Genomic DNA, 10,065 nt, shown 5'->3' with positions numbered 1-10,065 from the left:
CTCTATTGTTGTAATTTCATCATCCATTGCTTTTTCTCGATGTTCCTTCTTTTGCAGTATCCTTAAATTTTTTTTGTTCACATGTAAAGAATACCACATTATAAGAATCATAAATATCTCGAATTGAACGATGTTTGAGTACTTCTGTATAAGTGGTATCTTCAATTGTGAATCTTGATCCTTCTTCTGGTGTGACAACATCTTCCAAAGTTTCTGGAGAAATTGTTGGCAAATTCTGAAGTGATGATACAGATGTATTATTTTGAAAGTTCCATTGTTTCTTTTCATCAAAAATTACATCTTTGGAGATCACAAATTTCTTGGTGGCAGGATTAAAAAGACGATAGCCTTTTATTCTTCACTATAGCCAAGAAAAAGCAGTTTCTCACATTCTCATCAAATTTCTCTCTATGTTGTGCAGGAATATGAGAATAGGCGATGCATCCAAATACTTTGAGTTGATGTACTTCTGGTTTCTGCCCATGCCAAGCTTCGTAAGGTGATTTATTAAACATTCACGTTGCTGCCATGTAAATGGGTGGGGCCAATACTCAAGAAAATGAAAAAGTTATTTATTACCTTTTTGATCGGTAATGACCATTATCATAGATCGAAAAGACATTTCCGACTCAGACTCATCCAATATGACATATTTGGTCGTAAGTTCATATAGATGAAATTAATACAAACAGGTATTTAGAAAGTACACAAGGGAGATATAGACATTTTGGACATGGTTTCTCAATGATATAGAAGAAAACTTAATACAAAATTAATAACATCATAAGTTATATTCTAATTAATGATTATATGATTTCAAAGTTCTCCTCTAAAATGATTTTTCCATGGCCTCCAACCTTAATTACCTATTATATTATAATCACAAAATATGCTCAAAAGATTATAAAATTCATTTATATTGTTTTTGGCCCTTTTTTATTAAAAGCATTTATTTATGACCTATTGTTTCTCTTTTTCTTTTAATTACAAGTATTATTAGTGACTACATATTGTTTTTTATTACATTTGAACTTAGTTGTGGATTAGTTTTTTTTTTGAAGTTCGCTTTTTCCGGTTTTTCCATCATCCAAGTCATGTTCTACATTCTTGTTAAACTGCGCTTCTAATTCACTCTCACGATTATTTACCTTTGTACTTAATTCTTGCACATGTTGTTTCAGTAGAAACCTTAGTTGACATCGAAACCAACTAAGTACCTTTCCAATAGCCAATTTGGTGTGTAGCTCTTTCCATCAAAATCGACTGCATTTGTCCATCTCTGACTGTAGCTTTTTCAACATTGCAGCCATCTTCTCATTGTTGGAAGCGTTACCTTCTGTGTTTGTCAGGTTTCGTGGTGGTTCGCTGGTGGACATGATGTAGGTGTGTAGAAATCCTTAGCAATTTTCCACAGACGGCGCCAATTATTTTTACCAAATTTATGTGTGTTAATACTAATAATATATTTATAAGTTTTTAATGAAAGAACTAGGATTATAATGTAATGAAAATAGCATGTAAAAAAAACCACGATTTGGTGAGGCGGAAAATCCCGTAAAGGATCAAACTCGCAGGTGGGATTTGTAGCCCAGCCTAAAAGAGATCCACTATATCAAATCACGTAGCTGAATTACAATGTAAGAAGTAGTGTATTTTTGTGTTCTACTAGAAGACTTGCTCTACTCCATCTATTTTCTACTATTTATCCCCCTCTAATCTTCCTGCCGTTGTCTCTCTTTTTTATTTGAATTGCCCTCTATCCTTTTGTTAGCTATTTTTTCTCTCCCATCTCTCTTACCATCATCCACGTTCTTCTCCACTTTTTTGATGCTTTTCTCCTATTTTTCAGGTTTGTTATTGAATCCTTCTACACTTCTTTGGATCTCTTCTTGCAGCTGTCCATGTCGACACCTGAATGATCATGTCTTACGTATTCGTCCACCCCTGTCGCATGCAACTTCTAGTCGTCATGTCATAGAAATACTTGATATAACAAATAACAAGTACATATCTTATTGTCTCCATGCGTACTACTGGAGCAAAAGTTTCAGTAAAATCAATTTCTGGTTGCTGAGAAGTACCCCTTAGATACTAATCTTGCTTTGTGCTTTTGGACTGTTCCATCTTTATTATATTTTATCTTATAGACCCACTTCAGTCCTATGACATCTTTATTTTCAGGAGGATCAACAAGTCTCCATGTATGATTCTTCTCTATTGTTGTAATCTCATCATCCATTGCTTTTCTCGATGTTCCTTCTTTTGCAGCATCCTTAAATTTTTTTTGTTCACATGTAAAGAATACCACATTATAAGAATCATAAATATCTCGAATTGAACGATGTTTGAGTACTTCTGTATATGCATCCAAATACTTTGAGTTGATGTACTTCTGGTTTCTGCCTATGCCAAGCTTCGTAAGGTGATTTATTAAACACTGCCTTTGTTGGAGAGATATTCAGAAGGTAGATAGCTGTATTAATCTGCCCAGAAAATATTTGACAATCCTTTTTCTTTAAACATGCTTCTGGCCATTTCCACAATTGTTCGATTCTTCCATTCCGTGACGCCGTTTTACTGAGGACTATATCTTATCGTTAGCTGCCTCCTTATGCCTTTTTCTTTACAATAACTAAAAAAAGGTTGAGATATCTACTCTCCACCGCGATCAGTTCTGAGAGTTTTTATTTTAAATTTACTTGGATTTTCTACCAGAACCTTGAACTGGATAACAGAGTTAAATGCCTCATATATTTGCTTCAAGAAATATACCCACATCATTCTTGTGTAGCCATCCACGAATAGGAGAATGTATTTGCTGCCATTGATGGATGGAGTCCTTGATTCGCATATATCTGAGTGAACTAGTTCCACCGGAGCCCTTGCTCTCCAAGCAGTTTCGGGAAAAGGCAATCTGTGCATTTTCCCATATAAACAACCTTCACAAACTTCACTGTTTTTTGAGATGGAAGGCAGACCTATGACCATATTTTTCTCTTTTAATAACTTCAGTCCATTAAAGTTAAGATGCCCATACTTTAGATGCCAAGAAAAAGTATCATCGTTCTTCAGAACTTTTAAAGCAACGCCACCTTCTAGTGGCATTATTAAATGAAAAGTTTTGTTTGGAATAATTCTAACTCTTGCCACTGTGAATTTCTTTTTCTTATCAAAAGTAACACAATGATCTTGATCAAAAATTATGGAAAAACCTCTTTGCATCAATTGTCCAATACTCAAAAGATTTTGAGTTAATTCAGGAACATAATGAACATCAGTAATGTTTGAAGACTTACCTTCTTTAGAATAAAAGGTAATGATCCCTTTGCCTTCAATTTTCAACATTTTCCCATCTCCGATCTTTACTTTAGATTTATATCTTTTATCAAGTTTTCGACTCATGATTTGATCGCTAGCAAATGATACATTTGGAATTGTTGAAGTTGGTTCTTTCATTAAAATTTCTTCTTCCTCCTCTTCCTCGGAAATTCTGATTACCTTTTCTATAATTTTTGTTCCTGTTGTAGTTTCTTCGTGTCTCGTTCTCCTGATGTGCAGCATCATTTTTGTTTCTTATATTGATTTTTGCTTGAAAAGCTTGTTCCAGGGGCTGATTTGAGAATCTACGAATTCTTTCCTCGTTAGCTTCAAGAGCACGCATGAGTTCATCCACCGTTAATTTAGACAAGTCCTTAGAAATTTCAATTGCTGCAACCACATGCTCAAATTTTGCTGGCAGGCTTCTTAAAATTTTATGGACAACTTTTTTTATCATCCAAGGTATCTCCATAACTTCGAATCTGATTAATGATTGTTGACACCTTAGAGAAGAATTCCAGAATACTTAGAATTTTACTGAAATTAGTGCTTCGTAACCTTGAAAACTGATTTCGCAAAAGATCCCATGATTCTTTTGATGTTTTTGCTCCCATAATACAGGGAAAGATTGCTTTGCTAACTCCTTATTGAATACAGTGCAAAGCTCTTGCATCTTTTTTCTTTTTATATTTGAATTCATCATGCCTAGCCACTGACCAGGATGCTATCTCTTCCTGCGTAACACCAGCTTCGTAGTCATCTTCTACTAAATCCATAAATCATGAGAGATGAACAATGTTTTCAGCTTGATGCTCCAGAAATCATAGCTTTCATCATTGAAAATTAGAATATTGCTTTGTGCATAGTTGAATAATCCTTCATTAGAAGCTGCCATTGAATATAATGAAGGGTTTATGAATTTTGATTATTTTGGGGTCTGGATTAATGTTTTGGCTCTGATACTAAATTTGTTGGAATCAGTATTGATAAAGAAGGCAAAATGATTTAATTTATGTATTATCACTTATTCACTTTAATACAACTGATATATCTCAAGTTTATATAGAAAGACTTAAGAAGACTATTAGCTAGTTTACATCATTAATATGGTTCATGAATAAGATCAAGAAACTTTTCATTGCTTATACTGATTACTTGAATCTGTGCTTGCATTACTTCTGACTAGAATCTTCTATAATCTATCAGATAATTTATAAGAATTATAAATTAGATTAATTTTAACAAAGGATACCTGCCTTCGTAAAATTAGGATATTGCAATTCCCAAGGCTAATTTTGTGTGTTCCGACAACATATAGAGAACATACATTCATACATTTCTACCACATTTTGACATCATTTCACTACTTAACACAAAAATTACTAATAATTATATTGATTCATATATTTATAAATATGAATGCTATGAATGCAATAAATAAGGAACTTAATAGTCCATACGTAACTCACCTCAACTTTGCAAAGAATGCTCAAAGAAATTTCTTTCGAATGTGGACTAGATTTCTTGAGGGATACTAGCTTCAGTGGAGAACGATGTAATGGCCAGCTTTGATGTACTTTTATGAAAGCATCAACTCCGCCAACCATGAGCCACTATGGAATCATCTCTTTCTATATACTCAATGGAGTGCCTATTTATAAGAAGATCCATTTTTAAATCTTGGAAACTCTGAAATACTAGCTGTTCTTTTATGCAACATGTTATAAACAGAAGAGACACTTTCAACCAAATGATGTATAAAAGGATACAATATGAGGAAATTTAAGCACTCGGTAAAACAGGAGTAATAAGTACTTAAGTTGCACCACATTCTGCAACCCAAACCCGACCCATGGATTCGTGTTGTGTCGTCTTGTGTTCATGTACTTTTTGTGTTGTGGTTCATGTAACTTTCAATAAAATATATATAAATAAAAATATTTAATTACCAAACTTTTCGGTTAAAGTTTTACTAGTTGAGTCTCAAGTCATTAAGTTATAATGAGTCAAGTGTAGTCAAATTTTGTTGAACTCAAATTTGAAACTATTTTTTATTTTGTTTTATTAAAACTTCTATACCCAATATGTATTTATAAAATTTTGAAATATTTATTTAATTATTTAACTATTCGTGTATTTTCATTTCATGTCATGTACCCAAAAGTAAACCCAAAACCTAGACTGAATTTGAGCGTTTATTTTCGTGTTCGTATACAAAAAGGTGACTTCTCTAACTTACTTAAAATAAAGATCTGAGATCAATACTCTTTGCTTAGAGAAGTGAGGGCTTATAACAATGTTATTCTAACTTAGATTGGTTAATAAATTTGCAACATAAATCTTTGCCTGCTAAGAGAGCTCATAGTTACAAATAAGTAGATACATCTTACAAGAAAGCGAGAGTGCATGTTGTTATATGGATTTCAATTATGAAAAGTTCTGACCTTGATTTATTTGCCAATTTCACCACAAATCGCCTTAGTATGCTCCACCGGAGACCTCGTCTCTAGCAAAGGCAGAGGTGAGCATATAGTCCTGGAAAAAAAATATTTACTTCCCATAAAGTTGCACTATTAAGATTTAAGAGGAACCTTATCTAAGATCTTACTGCGTAACTGCTTATTGATTATTAATAAATTTGCCTTGATAGTTTCATGGCACTCCTGGCCAATGGTTAGCTCTAAAGTATGAAGTAACTGAAGAAGTTCATAATAAGCAGGGCATATATAGCTTATACAGATAATTAATCGGATAATTCCAATAAACATTATAAAGAATGCTTAGATGAGACTTCATGTCATTCTTTAAAACTGTATGATCACATGGTAAATTTCTAACCTATAATGAATGTTAATGCATATCTGATTGTTATCATTAATGTACAGACCAGCTCTGATGAAAATTTGCAAGATATACCTGAACGACTTTGCAGCATCAACAATTCCACTAATGTACACATCGGATGGAAATATCTGGAAATGAAGAGCAGAAAACATTAGACAAAGGACAAAGTATAAGCACTTGTAGCTTAATGACATGCTTGATCTAAAGTTAGAGGATTGAGCAGATCACTGAAAACTGATCACGTCACAAATGGCTAGTACATGAACGAAAAAAATTAGTGTCAGAGAAATAAATGGAACAGTAGGTTTTTTATGCGTGTTTCAATATAGTAATTACTGACTAATTAATCTATTAAACTATTCGCGTGAAACATGTACAAATTTTTTTTTTCTTTGGTTCCTTTTGTTGTGTCATGTGTGTTTACTGCATACATATAATCACATACACAATTTACAATTCACTAATTCACTAAGAAAAATCCTTTCCCATTACCTAATTACTTTTTTGAGGATTACATAAGCCTTATAGACTCCTAATTACTTTTGGCTGATAGCCAGGGCCACCATGTGTTAGATAGTTCAAGCATTCTTGTTTACATATGTAACAAATACATTTACATGATCATATAGATTTTTATGCACGAGAGCCATTGTTATTAATAAGATTAGAGCTAATAAAAAATTTAAGTTGTTAATGTGCGTCGGCATGGAGACACACAAGAAAATCGATTTCGGTATTGTAAGAATCTCAAGATTTTTGAAAGATTGTGGAATATGGATACCAAGAACCATACATGTTATCTTACCATAATAACTAATACTTTGAAGGGAAATCCACTAACAGTTAAGAAGACTCTCTTTTTTGTTAATCAAGTGGTGAATGGAGTAATTTTCTAAAGGATTTCTATGATATATCAACATTAAAGCTAACATGAGAAACTCTAAGTAAGTCCTAGAAAGCTCAAGCAAACTAATAATGAGAATATACTAGTTTTGTGTTCGTTTAATTATAAATATGTATATCCCATTAATATTTTATTAATGTGTAATATTAAAGTAGGTTAGTAAAATAGGAAATAAGTATATAAGTACATCTAAGTAAACATGTAAATATATAGAAAGTACAACTAATTTATACAAAATTTAAATATGTTAATAATTAAATAAAAAATAAGTATACAAATGCATATAAATAAACATGCGATGCTTAGAAATACGACCCGCCATTTAATTGAACCAACACACTACTTTCCTATTCATTATTAAATAATTAAGTATCTGTCATGAGTTGCATACATGATAAAAATGGTGTATATAGTAAATATGATGTCGTTATTTTCCTAGAATGAAAACTAATACGAACCCATTATATTTTCCCTTATTACATGAAACTCTAAACCATTTTACAAAAATTCAATAATTACTATATAAGTATTCTTTAATAATCATTCACTTTTGGGTAAATAAATTAGAAAAATTATTTAGGTTAGATTTGAAAAAATATAGTCTTAAAACTGTAAATTTATTAGTTGGATTACATTTAATCAACAACTAATTTGAAAGAGATAAGACTACATATAGACTATATAAAACATTAGTGCGTATCCTAATTACCTATATTTGCTAACTTATTTCATTTATTTTTTGTGTTCTTTATATGTATATCTTTTGTTCCTCTTTATACATATATATGCATTTATATATATATATATATATATATATATATATATATATATATATTTATAGGTATGAGTGTGATATATAGAGAGAATGAATGTGGCTGTCTTAAATCAACATGTTTAACATTAAATATTTGTTAATTTGTTTCAATTGTGTTGTTCATATGATTGTTTTTATGTGTATGGTGTATTCATGTTTATACAAATATATGTATAAGTGTGTTGGAGAGGGAGAGAATAAATGTGGCTCTTTATAGTAAACTAATAACCGAATGTGTTCTTCATCTATATTTTTTAAATTTTTGATGAACTTAGTAAGAGTTAAATCTCACAGTTATATGTTCTTCAAAGGTTTGAGTTTTTTGAGCTTCATTAGTTGTTATTGTTCATTTTCTATGTTATCTTTTGTGATGACAAATGCTTTCATTTTGAAATAATGATGTAGAAAAATGATTTAATATGAATAAAATATGTAAATAATACAATTAGTAAGTTGTATTGTTATTTTGTGTCATGTACATCAAGTTTCGATTATGTATACCTATGTTTGCGTAAGAGCTAGAGGGGGGAGTTTATTTGCTTCTTTATTTGATATGGGTTTAATGTTGTTTGTTAGTTCGCTATGAGTTGTCTTTATAAATACTAATTAAGATTTCCAAGTTTAATCGTATGATATGAAATGAGAGCATGTAGAATTTTATCAAAGCTTTTGATCTTGTTTTATTAATTTTTCATTATTTTGACGATTTATCTGACTTGGAAATTATGTCTTTTTTTGTTATATTTAGTATCTTGCATGAATGATATCTAATTACTTGGAAATATTTTTTAATTACTTTGTAATATGCAAGGGAAAATGCTAATCAGAGACATGGGACGTGGTCGTGGACTTAGTGGAAGAACTTGTGTGATTTTACGAATACCTAGTCTACCTTCTCCACGTAATCAGAACACTCGTAAGATTACCAAAAACACTTGTAAGACCAATATAAAGACCCGGGCATGGAAATGACCTAGATCAAATTCCGATCACAATTTTAGGGAAAAGAAACCACGAACACCATGCCGCATCAAATTCCAAGTGGGACAGTAATTATTTATATATGTTTATTGTATAAATCTCATTCAACTTCAAAATGTATATGAAAAATATGAATAAGATTAGCTCATAGATTATGAAGCTTTTGTGTTTACGACTGACTACATTAAAATTAATTTTATAGTATACACAATGATACAACAGTAAAGATATTGAATGCGACTATTCGTTCAAAATGGGCAGTTGGGGCATACACGTATATTGCCATTCTTGCACAAAATTCGAAATGGGCTGTAAAAGTTACCAAGAAGTTTGTTGTATGTTATTTTTATTTTTATAATTATGTACATTACACACACCTAAGTTCTTTTTATTAATTAAGGCATTTGAAGATGCAAAAACCCGAAAAGGCTAAAGAGTGTTTTGAATTATATGTCAAAAATAGTATTAAAAAATTGGTCAATCAATTCTCCCTCTCTCTCGATGAGAGTCGGCCGCCCCGTCTTTCTTTAACCCTAATCATCACACCTCCTTCTTCACCCTTTCTACCCATCTTCATCTCTATCTCCATCCTCTCTCTTCATCCATACAAAATTTTTATCATTTATTTTTAACTTTCTTTCAATAAATATCGGATTTTGTTCAAAAATTCGGTTCTTTTTCGTTTCGTTTAATTGAGTTATTATTTATGTGTCTGATTGTCTCACTTTGTGCGATGTGTCTCACGCTATGCGATGTGTTGAAAATGGATTTCACGGTATATTAGGAGATCTGGATATCTTACATCAACAACACTTTCGGAAGGTTTATAGCTGGTGTCCGGCAGGTATATAGTTGGGGTGCTTTTGATACGGTAGTGAAAATCGCATGTGCTCACCTCTCATAAAATATTTTTGTTCATAACACGAAGGCCCTCTCAGTTTTTGCAATTGAGTCCTCTGAACATTGTACTATCCATGGAATTAATGTGAGGGTCAATTGTGAAACTACTATTTTCGGTGGAGATGCAGGCTGGATCGCTCGAGAAACCATTATCTTCATTTTTTATTTTCAGAATATTTTTATTCAGTTAGTTAAGCAATCCGGAAACAAACAGGCTAATTATTTAGTTCGTCTATTTATTTTTCAGCCTGGTTGCATGATCAATTAGGGGTTTGTACCGATTGAGTTTTTTTCATGTTATTAA

Source organism: Apium graveolens, unplaced genomic scaffold (assembly GCF_009905375.1).
Source record: "Apium graveolens cultivar Ventura unplaced genomic scaffold, ASM990537v1 ctg998, whole genome shotgun sequence".
Taxonomy (NCBI): Eukaryota; Viridiplantae; Streptophyta; class Magnoliopsida; order Apiales; family Apiaceae; genus Apium; species Apium graveolens.
The sequence above is the reverse complement of the archived record's forward strand: the minus strand, read 5'-3'. Positions refer to the sequence as shown.